We start from the raw sequence: 18396 nt of genomic DNA on the forward strand, positions 1-18396 counted from the left end.
CCTTCTGAGGCAATGAGTTCCACAGATTCACCATACTCTGGCTGAAGAAATTCCTCATCTCAGTTCTAAAGGGTCATCCCTTAACTGTGAGGCTGTGCCCTCGGGCTGTAGTCTCTCCTATTTAGGCTTTTCCTGATTTAATTTCCATCATTAAATCTCTTTGTCAGTCTCCTGCTCCTTCTCTGTTTGGCTCAATTTTTTTCATTTCGGGTTCTCTAAACCATCTTGAGATGTTTCTACGTAAAAGATTTTTCACAAATAAATTGAAGTTTCGAAGAGCAGTCACTTTGGATTTGAAAAGTTAACTCTGTTCCTGTTTTCTGACATGCTGCCAGACGTGCAGAGTTTCTCCAGAACTTTCAGATGTCCAGCATCTGCAGTACTTTGTTTTTGTTTATAAATACATATCATGGTACTCAGGCACAAATGAGGCTGAAATCTGCAAAAAAAAAGTGGTCTTAAATTGAATACCAGTATGCCTTCTGCTTTCATTTGTCAGTATTAAAATGTTCAGCTTGTCTTAGTCAATGACACATACTCTGAGTATGAAACCAACACATAACTTAGGCTTGCCATTGTTTAGTACAGTGCTAAGTGAGTGCTCAAGTTTTTGGGGTGGTATCTCTATAGTTCTAATGTATGTAAAAGGACCATGCAACCCAACAATAACAATTATATTGAAACGCTGCTTCTAATGTAATCAAACATTATGAAATGCTTTATTGGAGTGTAATAAAGTAAAGTAGAATTTGAAGCCAAATTGCTTCAGGTGATACTAGTGCAGATGACGAAAAGCTCAATCAAACTCAAATGATTTTAGCAGGATTTTCAAGGTGGAAGGAGAAATAGAAAATATTAGGATGGGAAATCTAGAACTTAACACCTTAGACTATATTGAGCGATTAAAATCAGAAATACTCAAAAAACTAGAATTAGAGCAGCACAGATAACTCTGAAGTTTGTGGGTCTGAAGAATATGACAGTAATATAAACAAGGCCACAGAGGAATTTGAAAACAACATTTGAAAAGAATGAGAACTTCGAAATTGAGAGATTGTTGATCCTTGCTGGCCCAGATGATGGATGAATGGGATGATGTAAATTAGAACATGGGCTATAGATTTGGATTGCCTCTAGTGTATGGAGGGTAGAATATAGGAAACCTGCCATACCTTCATACATTCTGAGGAGTAAGTGGCCTTTCTATTCTTTCTGCCAAAAAGTACCTTCTACAGTCTTAAACTAAGGCCCCATTTGTCTGGTTAGGTGGACAGAAATTAGCAATACTCCAAGATTATTGAGTCATCTTGCCCAATGTTCCTGTCTTAACTGAAAATGCTGAACAATGAGATCTATTAGCAACTCAAACTATTTGCTGTTTGTGGAGACTCATGCCTACAAAATAGAACATAGAACATAGAACATTACAGCACAGTACAGGCCCTTTGGCCCTCGATGTTGTGCCGATCTGTCATAGTGATCTGAAGCCCATCTAACCGATGATATTCCACGTACGTCCATATGCTCATCCAATGACGACTTAAATGTACCTAAAGTTGGAGAATCTACGACCGTTGCAGACAAAGCGTTCCATTCCTTTACTACTCTCTGAGTAAAGAAACTACCTCTGACATCTGTCCTATATCTTTCACCCCTCAATTTAAAGCTATGCCCCCTCATGCTCGCCATCACCATCCTAGGAAAAAGGCTCTCCTTATCCACCATATCTAGCCCTCTGATTATTTTATATGTTTTAATTAAGTCACCTCTCAACCTTCTTCTCTCGAATGAAAACAGCCTCAAGTCCCTCAGCCTTCCCTCGTAAGACCTTCCCTCCATACCAAGCAACATCCTAGTAAATTTCCTCTGCACCCTTTCCAAAGCTTCCACATCCTTCTTATAATGAGGTGACCAGAGCTGAACGCAATACTCCAAGTGTAGCTGCATCAGAGTTTTGTACAGCTGCAGCATAACCTCTTGGTTCCGGAACTTGATCCCTCTATTAATAAAATCTAAAACACTGTATGCCTTCTTAACAGCCCTTCAACCCGGGTGGCAACTTTCAAGGATCTGTGTACATGGACACCGAGATCTCTCTGCTCATCTACACTACTAAGAACCTTACCATTAGCCCAGTACTTTGCCTTCCAGTTACTCCTACCAAAATGCATCACCTCACACTTGTCTGCATTAAACTCCATTTGCCACCTCTCAGCCCAGCTCTGCAGCTTATCTATGTCTCTCTGTAACCTACAGCATCCTTCGTCACTATCCACAACTCCACCGACCTTAGTGTGGTCTGCAAATTTACTAACACATCCTTCTACGCCCTCATCCAGGTCATTTATAAAAATGACAAACAGCAGTGGACCCAACACCGACCCTTGCGGTACAACACTAGTAACTGGTCTCCAGGATGAACATTTCCTATCAACTACCACCCTCTGTCTTCTTTCAGCAAGACAATTTCCGATCCAAACTGCTATATCTCCCACAATTCCATTCCTCCGCATTTTGTACAATAGCCTACTGTGGGGAACCTTATCAAACGCCTTGCTGAAATCCATATACACCACATCAACCGGTTTACTCTCATCTACCTGTTTGGCCACCTTCTCAAAGAACTCAATAAGGTTTGTGAGGCACGACCTACCCTTCACAAAACCATGCTGACTATCCCTAATCAATTTATTCTTTTCTAGATGATTATAAATCCTATCCCTTATAACCTTTTCCAACACTTTACCAACAACTGAGGTAAGGCTCACTGGTCTATAATTACCAGGGTTGTCTCTACTCCCCTTCTTGAACAGGGGAACCACATGTGCTATCCTCCAGTCACATGGCACTATTCCTGTAGACAATGACGAGTTAAAGATCAATGCCAAAGGCTCGGCAATCTCCTCCCTGGCTTCCCAGAGGATCCTAGGATAAATCCCATCTGGCCCAGGGGACTTACCTATCGTCACCCTCTGTAGGATTTCTAATACCTCTTCCTTGTGAACCTCAATTCCACCTAGTCTAGTAGCCTGTATCTCAGTATTCTCCTCAACAACATTGTCATTTTCTAGAGTGAATACTGTTGAAAAATATTCATTTCCTGCTTCCCCTATCTCCTCTGTCTCCACACACAACTTCCCACTACTATCCTTGATTGGGCCTAATCTTACTTTCGTCATTCTTTTATTCCTTAAATACCTATAAAAAGCCTTAGGGTTTACCCTGATCCTATCTGCCAACAACTTCTCAGGTTTCCTACTGGCTCTTCTGAGCTCTCTCTTTAGGTCTTTCCTGGCTACCTTTTCACCCTCAAGCACCCTAACTGAGCCTTCACATCTCATCCTAACATAAGCCTTCTTCTTCCTCTTGACCAGAGATTCCACTTCCTTGGTAAACCACGGCTCCCGCGCTCAAAACATAATTTATTGACTGTGAATTGTTTCAGGATATGAATAACACCATATTTGCAAGTACATTCTTTCTTTGATAAATTGTTTGTGGAAGATGTCATAGGCTATAAAATCATATTTAGGTTCTTTGTAGATACATGAGCTTACGTTTCTTAACAACACTTTTTTTATGTAATCAATGTACTTTGGAATTTGTAAAGTCTAGAATATTAATTTATGTTTTATATTGTTATATGTATTATGGCATATTAGCGTATTAGCCTCGAGGTCTGTGTAACAAGAGTTGGCAAATGGGATTTGTATAGTCATATCCTTGTCCTGTGTCGTAAAGTTGGTTTGCAGATACAGCAAGTAATTAAGAAGGCAAATGGAATATTGTCCTTCAGTGCTAGAGGGATGGAGTTTAAAAATAGAGTGATATATAGCTGTATAGGCTGCTGGTGAGGCCATACTTGAAATACTGTCTACGGTTTTGGTCTCCTTACTAGAAAAAGGATGTACTGACACTGGATGGGACACAGAGGAGATTCAATAGATTGATTCTGGGATTGAGAGGGTTGGCTTATGAGGAGAGTTGAGTAGACTGGGACTGAAAAAAGGGGGTCTTACAGAAACATATAAAATTATGAAGGGAATAGGGAAGACAGAAACAGGGAGGTTGTTTCAACTGAGATAATAGGAAATGCAGATACTGGAGAATCTGAGACAACAACGTGTAGAGCTCGAAGAACACAGCAGGCCAGGCAGCATCACAGGAGCCTTCCTCCTCCTCTGATGCTGCTTGGGCAGCTGTGTTCATCCAGCTCTACAGGTTGTTTCAACTGTCAGGTAAAATTACGATTAGAGGGCATGGCCTCAAAATAAGGAGGAGCAGATTTAGGGACTAAGTTGTGGAGGAACTTCTTTATTCAAAGAGTTGTGAATCTGTGGAATTCCCAGTAAAGCTGTTTAGGCCACCCAGTTGAATGTTTTTAAGGCAAAGATAGATTTTTGAACAATAAAGGGTTATAGTGTGTGGGCAGATAAGTGGAGCTGAGTCTGTGAAAAGATCAGTCGTGATCTTATTGAATGGCAGAACAGGTTCGGAGGACCAGATGGCTAACTTCTGCTCCTGTTTCTTATGTTCTTAACATCTATGAGGTCAGTTTAGTTAACCTAGCCAGTTTATTCCTGCAGGCGAGAATATGTTGGTCTAAATCCATGCACTGGATAGAGTTATTACCTTCATTGTTATTCACTTCCCCTTTGCCTTCTATTTATTCAATGGCTGACCTAGGTCCATTGACGACCTTTGGAACATTTTAAACTTTTCAATGTTAGCAACCTCACCTGCTCATTCACCAGAAGGAACAGTGTTTCTGACCGGAGGGCTGATGCCAATGGTGTGAACGCTAATAATTGAATTCCCTTCTGCTTTCCACTGTGGTTTAGTCTTTTAATGGTTGCGTGGGGGTGGAACTAAGTTCCTATTAGCATTATTCACACAATGATATCAGCCCTCTGGCAAGGAAAATTACTCAACATCCTTTACCCCGTGTGAAGAATGCTCATAGAAATGGCTACTCGAATATGTTTTGTTTTAGATTGAATAGACTTGGCAATGCAACCTATTTTTTCCTCTTTGTCCACTGCTTTGCAGTTATAGACATGAACCTTAAGAAAGTCAGGAATTTTTAAACTTAATTTGAACTTAAATGAGCAGGTTTTGCCTTTTCAATAGTTTAGAGCAGCTCTGATTGAGCAAGTGGCTTGTTTTACATCTCTTTGCATAAGCTGCAAAGGAAATTAAAAGTCACGTAAAACACACCACCAATTCACTATCATCTATTTTGTAGTATGGTGCAATGTGTGTTAGGTGTAATTGTGTTTTCATGTTGATCCTGTCCATGTGTAGCCCTATCTTTCAAATTAAGCTTGGCGATGGTACAGTGGCTAGTACTGCTGCCTCACAGCACTGGCGACCCAGGTTCAACTATAGCTTCTTCCCACAGTCTGAAGATATGCAGGCGGATTGGCCACATTAAATTGTCTGTAGTGTCCAGGAATGCGTAGGCTGGGTGGGTTAGTTATGGTAAATGCAGGGTTGTGGGAATAGCATAGAGGTCTGGATTGGATGCTCTTTGGATGGTTAGTGTAGACTCAATGGACCAAAAGGACTCTTTCTGCACTGTAGGAAATCTATGATCTTATTTACTAAACAAGGATTCAGTCTTGCATCATGTTTGGAGTCAATGCAGTGATGGAGCTTGAGGAACACAGCAGGTCAGGCAGCATCAGAGGAGCAGGCAAGTCAATGTTTCAGGTTGGGACCCTTCATCTGATGCTGCCTGACCTGCTGTGTTCATTCAGCTCCACACTGTGTTGACTCTGACTCCAGCATCTGCAGCTCTTGCTATCATGTTTGGAGTTGCTTCGAGAAATTGATCTTGACAACCATGCATTCAAATCTTTCTACCAACTATGAACTTGCGGACTGTTCTGCTATTCCTCTGTGCAGTTCATTGATGAAGGAAGTGAAAAATCAATCATTCTAACTCTGATCAGTGTGGGGTACTGCTGGTAAAGATTCTCCAACCAGATCTGCAACATACAAAGTTCTGCTCATAGGAATGCAATTAATTCTTAATCCAGTTTAATAACTAATTCCACACTGTTCTATTGTGTAGTATAACTTATTCTGAAGTATAGCAGCAGTTAGTTTAGTTGGCTGGAAAGCTAGTTTGAAATGCATAGAAACCCCAACAGTGTGGGTTTAATTCCTGCACTGCCTGAGGCTACCATGAAGGGCTCTCTTTCTCAACCTTTCCCCTTACCTGATGCATGGTGACCCTTAGGCTAAACCACCAGCAATCATCTCTCTATTGAGAGAGCAACCTAATGGTCTGCTAGGAATATAGTGAGTTTACCTTTATTTTGAAATTTGTTACAGAAAGATATTTGAGCTTTTAAATATACAATTTCTACTTTGCTGTCATCATCCATCAGCTCAATGAGAAACGACCTTTTATCTAGAAACCATGTTGAGTAGCTCTAATAATGTCTTCCTTGCTCAGTTTATCAGAGAGATCCTCTGTTGTGATTCCACTAGAATATTGCTTCCTTTTGAAGATAAAATAATGGGCTTTGGCTGTCTAGGTGTGACAACTAATCTGCCAAAGCAAATTATTCTAACCTTTAGATGTGGGTATTGAGGTATCAGTAAATATCAGGTATTTTAAATAAAAGATGACAAGTTCAGAATCAGTTTAGGACTTATCATTGTGAATCATGTGTGTGGTTTGGGGCCAGGATGATAATAAGTTTATCCTCAATAGAATTGTGGAATGTGTCTTCTTTGTAAGTGAACATATATTCTGTGTGATGCATAGACATAAAAGGCACAATAATTAATAGCATATTTTAGCCATTTTGCAGCTTTTCTTATGCTTTACTTTTTGACAGTATTAGATGGCTTAATGTCAATTCATGTTAATGAATTATCTTTCCTACCAGTATTATGACTGTCACAAGTGTGCTTCCCAGTGAGAATTCCTCTTGCCTTAGGGCATTGAAAGACGAGGCACTACAGAAATGTGCAGGCTTCAGGCAATCTGCCTTGGTCCTAGCACACATTCATCTGCAAAGCTGAAATAGTTTGTTTGTACAGACCATGCATGCACATCAAGGCTTTTCGATCCAAAGGGCAGCGGGACAGTATAATTAGAATCTTAGATCTTTGTTGCACAGAAAAAGTTTATTAGGCCTATTCTATTTGTTCTGGCCAAAAAAAGAACTTTTCAATCCAATTTTCTTCTTTTGATCCACAGCTTTGTAGGTTTCAGCACTTCAAGTGTATATCCAAGCACTCCTTAAAATTTAATGAGGGCTTTTGTCTCTACCACCCTTTCAGACTGTGAGCCCCAGAGATCCAATCCCGTCTCCACAAATACATTTCTCCTCAACGTTCCTTTCATCTTTCTGTCACAAACTTTTAAATCTGTGTGCCTTGATTATTAACTTCCCTGCTAAGAAAAATAGCTCCTTCCACTGTATTTAAGCTCTTCATAATTCTATACTACTCAATTAAAATGCAAGCACCCTCCTCTGTTCTATGTGAAACAATCTCAGCCTATACAATCATTTCTCATATTTACACATCTTGTGGTCCTGGCAATATCCGGAAATGTCTTTGTATCCCTCGAGTTGATCACATCCTACCCATAACATAGTAACCAGAGCCATATGCAGATCTCTACGTAAGGCCTTGCTAATTTTTTTTACAGTTCTAGCATTACCTCCTGCTCTTATATTTTATGCCTCAGCTAATGGAAAGCATCCCATACACCACTTAACCTTATCTCCTTGCCCAGCTGGAATCTGTGGACATACTCTCAGAACCCTCTGATCTTCAAAACTTCCTGGGACCTTGTTATTTATATTGCATTCCTTTACCTTGTTCTCACTCCCCAAATGACTTAACTCATACTTTATGGATTAAAATCTATCAGTCACTTTTATGCCACCTCACCCATCCGTTGATATATTCCTGCACTATTAACCACACTGTCAATTCTAGTATATCTACAAAGGGCTGAATCATGTCCTCTGTATTTAAGTTTAAGCCATTTATATATGCAACAAGGTAAGAGCCCATTGCAAACTGGCTTCCAGTCTCAAAATTCTTCATCAACCCTTACATTCTTCTTCCTGTCACTGAACTAATTTGGGATCCACCTTGTCACTTTCCCTAGGATTCCCACGAACTTTGACTTTTCTGACCTGTCTGCCATGTGGTACTGTGCCAAGAGCCTTGCTAAACCCACAGAAGTCTGAATGCCTGACTAATTGTAATAATCGCTGTTTCTTCAGTAGCTCCTATTTAAGGTATGTCATATTTTCAGTAGCAGTGCACAAAAATGGGCACATTACTTTGATCAAGAGCCAACAATAGCATCAGGAAATACTGGAAATGCTCAGCATGTCTGACAGCATTAGCACTTCACCATGTAATTATAATTCTATTGTGACATTACCCTTCAAGTATTTTAATTCTATTAAGTTTGATTTGTGCACAATTTTGCATTCCCACACTTGTACACTGCTTACATCTGCATTGTGGACAAAGATAGTTAGGTGGCCTCAATGTTGGATGTCAAGAAAACTCTTCTATTTTAAGTACAAAGCAAATATCTGCCTTTGTGTTGGAAGTCGGCAATAACAATAAAATTCTGGTTAGAGACAGGAGGGCTGTCAGCCTCTGGTGTCTGTTTTTGCCACAGACCATTCAATTTTCCAGAATAGATAAGTCTATTAGCCTTTTATATTTTATTTTGAAGTAAAGCTGACATCCAGATTCATAGAGTCATGCACATGTAGAGCACACAAACAGAATCTTTGCCCTATAACTCAATCTCTCCAGAACTGTCCAATCCCAGCAACATTCTTGTAAATCTTTTCTGAACCCTTTCTTGTTTCATGACAAAGAGACCAGAGTTGCACACAGTATTCCAAAAGTGGCCTAACCAATGTCCTGTACAGCCACAACATGACCTCCCAGCTCCCCATTTTCAATGCACTGACTAATAAAGACAAGTATACTAAATGCCTTCTTCACTATCCTATGTACCTATGACTCCACTTTCAAGGAAATATGAACCTGCACTCCAAGTATCTTTGTTCAGCAGCCCTCCCCAGGACCTTACTAGTAAGTGTATAAGTCCTGCCCTGATTTGCCTTTCCAAAATGAGCACCTCACATTTATCTAATTTAAAATCTATCTGCCACTCCTCAGCCCATTGACCCATCTGATCAAGATCCGGTTGTACTCTGAGGTAACCTTCTTTGCTGTCCACTACACCTCCAATTTTGGTGTCACCTGCAAGTTTACTAACCACACACCCTACGTTCACATCCACATCATTCCTATACATGACAAAAAGCAGTGGACCCAGCACTGATCCTTATGGCACATCACTGGTCACAGGCCTGCAGTTTGAAAATCACTCCTCCACCACCATCCTATTTGTTAATGGCTTTTCCATGGCAGCCGATCTATTTCCAGTGTTAGTTCTGGTATTCCACTGCTGGTTAATTCTGTCTAAAACACAGAAAAAGCTATTGCACAAACAGTGTCATTATTAGAAATTACTCTTCTAACATTTTAACCCAAATAATTCAAAAGACATTTTGTAAAGCAAACATCCTAGGACTGATCCCTGGGTAACAATGCTGGCCATGACTGTGCAACAGGACTGATCCTGATCACTACCCATGCTCTCTATTATTTAGTTAATACATTATCTGTTTTATTATTAATTTCCTTATCTGATTCTGTCTACAAATTTCTGTGAAGCATCTTCTTAAGCTTTTTGAAAGGCAGCATATATGTAGCATTCTGTATGTTACTATCACACTACTGAATTTCAACAAATTTGTGAGGCATAACATGACTCTCATAAAGCTTATGTTGGCTGGAAATTATTGCCTTTACCCCTTGTTAAATGAATGTAAAGTGCTTCCGTCATAATAGGCTTCAGTGTTTGTTTACTATTAATGTTATGCTAATAGGCCCATATCTACCTAGATCACACTTCTGACCTTGTTTAAAACTTGAATCAACAAGTTTTTGTATTAAAATATTGTTTGATTACCATTGAGTTTGATGAACTGTGTAAAAAGAAATCGCTTTTGTTCCCTTTTTGTTCTGTCTCCTTAAATATTCTTGGATGCCCTTCATCAATTGCTCCTGAACAATATTCAAATCACATGTGATTTTTGAGTTATGGTTTATCTATAATTTAGATGTGCCACCCTGAATGCAAAAACATAATGAAATAAATCAATTATCATTTGTGTAATATTATCTTTTCTTGCCTTCCTTGTTCTTCACTACTTTGCCTTCAATTAACAAGGTTCAATGAACATTGCCTGTAAACAGGTTAGAGGCTAGGGTTTCTGTAGTGAGTAACTTGCCTCCTCTCTCTCTTCTTTGTCAGCACCTTCCAAATGGACAGTCTCTATTATTAAGGACATGAGTAACAGATGCATGGGAACACCATCACCTACAAGTTCTCCTCCAAGTCGCACACTATCCTGATTTAGGAACATATCACTGTTCCTCCACTATCACTGAGTCAGTATCCTGAAACTTCTTTCTGAACAGCGCTGGGGATGGCCCTACACTCCAGGGACTGCCATTCAAGGAAGGAGCTCACCATCATCATTTTTAGCCCATTTAGAAGTGGGCATTGAGCATCAGCCTAGCCAATGATGCCCACATCTTGTGAACAAGTTAAAATAGACAATCTCAGATTTGGTTCTACTTGTGCACCAGGAACAGATCAGAATATTAGACCTGATATGTTTAGTTTTATGTCTCCAATATACCTTTAAAATGGATTCACTTTTGTTTAGAGTTTTACTGTTAGTGTATCCTCTCTCTACCCCAATTTACCGACTTATTTAAAATTTAGTGGTTTTAATTCACACTATTCATTTCACTTCATAATTTTTACCAACATGTGGATTTAAAGTCCAAATGTTTACTCTGCCTCCGTGTTCTACATACCTCACCTTCTTATTGTGCAATTGAGAGTGTGATCTGCTCTAACTTTACTATTTAAACATATTTCAACATTTTGTGCAGAATTATTCTCTGTTCTCTTGTCTGAAATCTGGCATGATCATGGCAGCCGAGCAGGAAACAATTGGTGTTATGCATTTTACTGCATTCCTACCTAAAACAAAAATTCCTTCCCCCTTTCTTTCCCCTGGACTAATTCTGGCCTCTTCTTCTCTCTTTACCATATGCTAATACCAGCTAGTTAAAGAACGTGGTCAAAATAGCAACTAACAATTGGTGAACAATTTAAATAACACCGCCAAATTATTGGATTGCTCGCCCAATCCCAATTTTGGATACGTAGATTTAGGTAGTAAATTTATTCAAACTAAATATTGAGAAAATTGAAGCCACTGTCTTTGCTCCCAACACTAAATTCCATTCCCTGGTCACTGACTTGGTTCCTCACCCTTGAAGCTGAACCTGTCTGATCACAACCAGTTTGTTGTATTCAACGATAATGGGAATTGCAGATGCTGGAGGATCCAAGATAACAAAGTGTGGAACTGGGTGAACACAGCAGGCCAAGCAGCATCTTAGGAGCACAAAAGCTGATGTTTTGGGCCTAGACCCTTCAGAAGCGTCTCGGCCTGAAAACGTCAGCTTTTGTGCTGCTAAGATGCTGCTTGGCCTGCTGTGTTCATCCAGCTCCACACTTTATTATCTCTGTTATATTCAACACTGAGATGAGCTTCTGGTCACATATCCACTCTATTAATAGGAGTGCATATAATTACCACCATAAGATTACCTGACCCTGGTCCCCTGTAGCGCAGCTGTTAATGAAACCCCTTCTCATGCCTTTGTTACTTGTAAACTTGAATATTCCCCAATACTCGGTCCTGGCTTTCCATATTCTAACCTCCACTGAAGTTGGAATCATCTCAAGCTTCTCTGCTAATTTCTTAACTGGCAACAAATGTTTCTATAACTCATTGCTTTTAGCTACATTGGTTCCAGGTTAAACAAATCGTCAATTTTAAAATTATAATGTTTGTTTTCAAATTAATTTATGATCCTGACTCCTGAAAGGTTTTTTTCTTTGTTGATGAAGTTCCTCGCTGCCTGCTATTAATATGTGTGGCAAAGCGTGATTCTCATGTCACCAGTCAGTCATCGGGGGCTACACAACCTGTCTTGAATGAAAGGTGGAAATAGGACATTCAATCCCTTGAGCCTTCTCTCTGTTCATTATTTTATGGCTGCTGTATATCTCAAATCCATTAACTTAATGCTCTTAATGCCCTTATCTATCAATAATCTATCAATTTCTATTTTGAAATTTCCAGTTCACAGTGTCTTAAAAAATGTTTTTGCAAGATACTCCCAGAATTTTCTGACCAATTCTGAGATGTGGTGCTTTTTGACAATTCCCCCTAAAATGCTGAAGATCATAAAATATAGGAACGGAAATTGGCCATTGGTAATTTTCCAATCCTCTGAGTCTTTTCCTGAATCTAAGGATTCTTGGAAGATTTCTACCAACGCACCCATTATCTCTGTAGGTTACTTCTTTTCATTTCCGAGGAAGCAACCCATCAGGTACAGTAACCTACCAGTTTTGAATTAGTGTCTGCATTAATAAACTGAACTTTATGCAACCTGAGATTCTGTTTAAAATGTCTAAATTGGAAATAATTGTCAATGGGAATCATGATAACATTTTTTCCTCAAGTAAGGAATTCAAATTGTGTATTCCTCTTGGTGCAAGTTTTTCTTCCATCAGAAGAGTCAAGGAGAATTTTTCTCTACTCAGTCATGTCCACCAGCTCTGACTTGGCCTAAGCCAATTTCTGTTTTACTGAGAAGCTGCCAAGACATTGGTACGCTGGTTAACCCAACACATTCAACTGCCAGTTTATGTTCAAGATTTTATATAGGTTGTACCAAAGATGATGATCATTAAAGGACTTAATAGACTAAGTAGAAATAGATTGTTTTCTCTGGTTCAGATACGAGACAGGGTATCTGTCTTAAAATTGGAGTTTGAAACTCAAATAAAAGTAATTACATAGGGATGATACAGAGTTGTCTGGAGTGGACTGAGAAAGGAGTTTAGTAGAAAAGATGGTTGAGGAACAATGGGAGACATTTAAGAATATAGTTCATGACTTATTGTGAAAATACATCCCAGTGAGGAAGAAGGATTCTAGGAATGGGTCAGGCCAACCATTGTTAACCAAGGAAGATAAGATAGTATCACATTGGAACAAAAAAACATAGAGTGTGGCAGATTATTAGTGGTAAACCACAGGATTGGGTAAGTTTTAAATGCCAACAAGAGATGAACAAAATAATTAAGAGGGAGAGAGTAAACTATAAGGGAAACTTCACAAAATTAAACAGTAAGAGCTTTTTCAATATAAAAAGGAAAAGTGAGGTGAAAGTGGACACAGGTCCCATAGAGAATGAGATTGGAGAAATAATAATGAGAACTAGGAAATAGCAGAGGAGCTGAAAAAATTCTTTGCAACAGTCTTCATTGAGGAGGATACTAATAGTTTTCCAAAAATACTAAATAATTGAGGGTCCTGAGGAAAGAGGGAGGAAATAATTCCATAGCTGTCATGAGAGAAAATGTACTAGAGAAACTAATGAGACTAAAGTCTGATATGCCTCTGGACCTGATGGCTTGCATCTAGGAAATGAAAAAAAGTAACCTACAGAGATAGTGGACGTATAGGTAGAAATCTTACAAGAATCCTTAGATTCCGGAAAAGTCTCAGAAGATTGAAAAACTACCAATATGACACATTGATTCAAAAGTGAAGAGAGACAAAAAATAGATAAAACTATAGGCCAATTAACTTAACACCTGTCAATGGGAAAATGTTAGTCTGTTGTAAATTTGAACAAGCATGTTATTATCTAATTTCAGACAGAAAGCAACGTGATTAAAGTTTGTCTTTTTTTAGAACACCATGCAATGATTCCTTTACAAATTTGATTAGGCAATTTATGTTTCAAAACATAGATTGAATCTGAAATTAAATGTTCAGAAGGTGTTCTGGTAACCACTCACTATGTCAACTACAATAGATCAAGGAGGTAGCTCAGCAGCATATTCTCAAAAGAGATTAAGGATGGGCCATAAACGTTGGTCTTGCCAGTGATATCTGCATTCCATGAACAAACAAAGAAAACTAAACATTTCAGACATGGGCTGCTGAAAGTTGAAAGATGTTATCCCATGTGCAAATTCTTTCAAATACTATTCAGAACATGTAGCAATGAATATACCAGAGATAATGGGAACTGCAGATGCTGGAGAATCCAAGATAACAAAGTGTGAAGCTGGATGAACACAGCAGGCCAAGCAGCATCTCAGGAGCACAAAAGCTGATGCTTCGGGCCTAGACCCTTCATCAGAGAGTGGGATCGGGAGAGGGTTTTCCCCATCCTACTCCCCAGGGAGAGAGGGTGAGGCGGACCGCAGATGGAGAGAAAAGAAGATAGTTGGAGAGGAGAGTATAGGTGGGGAGATAGGGAGGGGATAGGTCAGTCCAGGGAAGACGGACAGGTCAAGGAGGTGGGATGAGGTTAGTAGGTAGGAAATGGAGGTGCGGCTTGAGGTGGGAGGAAGGGATGGGTGAGAGGAAGAACAGGTTAGGGAAGCAGAGACAGTCTGGGCTGGTTTTGGGATGCAGTGGGGGGAGTGGACGACCTGGGTTGGTTGTGTGATGCAGTGGGGGGAGGGGATGAACTGGGCTGGTTTTGGGATGTGGTGGGGGAAGGGGAGATTTTGAAGCTTGTGAAGTCCACATTGATACCATTGGGCTGCAGGGTTCTCAAGCAGAATATGAGTTGCTGTTCCTGCAACCTTCGGATGGCATCATTGTGGCACTGCAGGAGGCCCATGATGGACATGTTGTCTGAGGAATGGGAGGGGGTGTTAGAATGGTTCGTGACTGGGCAGTGCAGTTGTTTATTGCGAACCGAGCAGTGGTGTTCTGCAAAGCGGTCCCCAAGCCTCCGCTTGGCTTCCCCAATGTAGAGGAAGCCACACCGGGTACAATGGATACAGTATACCACATTGGCAGATGTGCAGGTGAACATCTGCTTAATATGGAAAGTCATCTAGGGGCCTGGCATGGGGGTGAGGGAGGAGGTGTGGGGGCAACTGTAGCACTTCCTGCGGATGCAGGGGAAGGTGCCGGGTGTGGTGGGGTTGGAGGACAGTGTGGAGCGAACAAGGGAGTCACGGAGAGAGTGGTCTCTCCGGAAGGCAGACAAGGGTGGGGATGGAAAAATGTCTTGGGTAGTGTGGTCGGATTGTAGATGGCGGAAGTGTCGGAGGATGATGCGTTGTATCTGGAGGTTGGTGGGGTGGTATGTGAGAACGAGGGGATCCTCTTTGGGCAGTTGTGGCGGGGGCGGGGTGTGAGGGATGTGTTGCAGGAAATGCGGGAGACATGGTCAAGGGCATTCTCGACCACTGCGGGGGGAGCAGTCAGTCCTAAGCAAGGGGCTCACTTTTGTCCCCCTACAACCACACATCAACGAATACCAGTCATGTTTGGACATCGAGCAGTTTTTCCGCCGCCTTCGCCTCCATGCTTACTTCTTCAACCGGGAACCTAACCCTCCCTCCACTGACCCCTTCACCCGCCTCCAACACAAGTCCTCCACCTGGACACCACCCCCAGGCCTCCTACCCTACCTCGAGCTCTTCATCTCCAACTGCCGTCGAGACATTAACCGCCTCAACCTCTCCACCCCTCTGACCCACTCCAACCTCTCCCCCACAGAATGGGCAGCCCTCCGCTCCCTCCGCTCCAACCCCAACCTCACCATCAAACTTGCAGACAAGGGCAGCGCAGTGGTAGTATGACGCACTGACCTCTACGTTGCCGAGGCCAAATGCCAACTCTCCAACACCTCCTCTTACCGCCCCCTTGATCATGACCCCACCCCCGAGCACCAAACCATCATCTCCAACACCATCCATGACCTCATCACCTCAGGGGACCTCCCACCTGCAGCCTCCAACTTTATTGTTCCCCAGCCCAGCACGACCCGTTTCTATCTCCTTCCCAAAATCCAGAAACCTGCCTGCCCTAGTCGACCTATTGTCTCAGCCTGTTCCTGCCCCACCGAACTCATTTCCATGTATCTGGACTACATTTTCTCCCCTTTGGCCCAGGAGCTTCCTACCTACGTCCATGACACCACCCACGCCCTCCAGCTCCTCCAGAACTTCCAATTCCCCGGACACCAACACCACATTTTCACCATGAACGTCCAGTCCCTATACACCTGTACTCCCCATTCAGATGGCCTCAAGGCCCTCCGCTTCTTCCTGTCCCGCAGGCCCAACCAGTCCCCCTCCACTGACACCCTCATCCGCCTAGCCGAACTCGTCCTCACCCTCAACAACTTCTCTTTCGATTCCTCCCACTTCCTACAGATAAAGGGGGTGGCCATGGGTACCAACATGGGCCCAAGTTTTGCCTGCCTCTTTGTAGGTTACGTGGAACAGTCCCTCTTCCGCACCTACACAGGCCCCAAACCCCACTTCTTCCTCCATTACATCGATGACTGTATCGGCGCCGCCTCTTGCTCCCCAGAGGAGCTTGAACAGTTCATCCACTTCACCAACACCTTCCACCCCAAACTCAAGTTCACCTGGTCCATCTCCAACACATCCCTCACCTTCCTGGACCTCTCAGTCTCCATCTCAGGTAACCAGCTGGAAACTGATGTCCATTTCTAGCCCAACGACTCCCACAGCTACCTCGAATACACCTCCTCCCACCCACCCTCCTGCAAAAATTCCATCCCCTATTCCCAATTCCTCTGCCTCCGCCGCATCTGCTCCCAGGATGAGGCATTCCACTCCCACACATCCAAGATGTCCAAGTTCTTCAAGGACCGCAGCTTTCCTCCCGCAGTGGTCGAGAACGCCCATGACCCCGTCTCCTGCATTTCCCACAACACATCCCTCACACCCCGCCCCCGCCACAACCGCCCCAAGAGGATCCCCCTCGTTCTCAGACACCACCCCACCAACCTCCGGATACAACGCATCATCCTTCGACACTTCCGCCACCTACAATCCGACCACACTACCCAAGACCTTTTTCCATCCCCACCCTTGTCTGCCTTCCGGAGAGACCACTCTCTCCGTGACTCCCTTGTTCGTTCCACACTCCCCTACAACCACACCTCACCCGGCACCTTCCCCTGCAACCGCAGGAAGTGCTACACTTGCCCCCACACCTCCTCCCTCACCCCCATCCCAGGCCCCAAGATGACTTACCATATTAAGCAGATGTTCACCTGCACATCTGCCAATGTGGTATACTGTATCCATTGTACCCGGTGTGGCTTCATCTACATTGGGGAAGCCAAGCGGAGGCTTGGGGACTGCTTTGCAGAATACCTCCGCTCAGTTTGCAATAAACAACTGCACTGCCCAGCCATGAACCATTTTAACTCCCCCTCCCATTCTTCAGACAACGTGTCCATCATGGGCCTCCTGCAGTGCCACAATGATGCCATCCGAAGGTTGAAGAAACAGCAACTCATATTCTGCTTGGGAACCCTGCAGCCCAATGGTATCAATGTGGACTTCACAAGCTTCAAAATCTCCCCTTCCCCCACCGCATCCCAAAACCAGCCCAGTTCGTCCCCTCCCCCCACTGCAACACACAACCAGCCCAGCTCATCCCCTCCCCCCACTGCATCCCAAAGCCAGTCCAACCTGTCTCCCTAACCTGTTCTTCCTCTCACCCATCCCTTCCTCCCACCTCAAGCCGCACCTCCATTTCCTACCTACTAACCTCATCCCACCTCCTTGACCTGTCCGTCTTCCCTGGACTGACCTATCCCCTCCCTACCTCCCCACCTACAAACTCCTCTTCACCTATCTTCTTTTCTCTCCATCTTCGGTCCGCCTCGCCCTCGCTCCCTATTTACTCCAGAACCCTCTCCCCATCCCATTCTCTGATGAATGGTCTAGGCCCGAAACATCAGCTTTTGGGCTCCTGAGATGTTGCTTGGCCTGCTGTGTTCATCCAGCTTCACACTTTGTTGCAATGAGTATACCACTTCAGGTTTGAAAAGGGGCCTATTCTTTTCATTCATTTATTGGACATGGACATTCCTGATGTTGCCAGCACTTATTTGTCAAACCTAATTGCTTTTGTGAAGGTGCTGATGAGTTACTTTCTCAGACCACTGCAGACGATGTAGTGTTTACTACAGCCACAGTGACATTAAGCAGGAAATTCTACATTTTGATCCTGCACTAATGAGGAAAAACTAATTTAGTTCCAATTCAGAATAGCGTGAAACTTGAAGGGGATCATGCAAGCTATGGTTATTTCGAACGTTCTGCTCTTGTCCCTTCCGACCAATACCGAACATGGTTTTGGGAAGTACTGT

This window comes from Stegostoma tigrinum, chromosome 1 (assembly GCF_030684315.1).
Source record: "Stegostoma tigrinum isolate sSteTig4 chromosome 1, sSteTig4.hap1, whole genome shotgun sequence".
In the NCBI taxonomy this organism is placed as follows: Eukaryota; Metazoa; Chordata; class Chondrichthyes; order Orectolobiformes; family Stegostomatidae; genus Stegostoma; species Stegostoma tigrinum.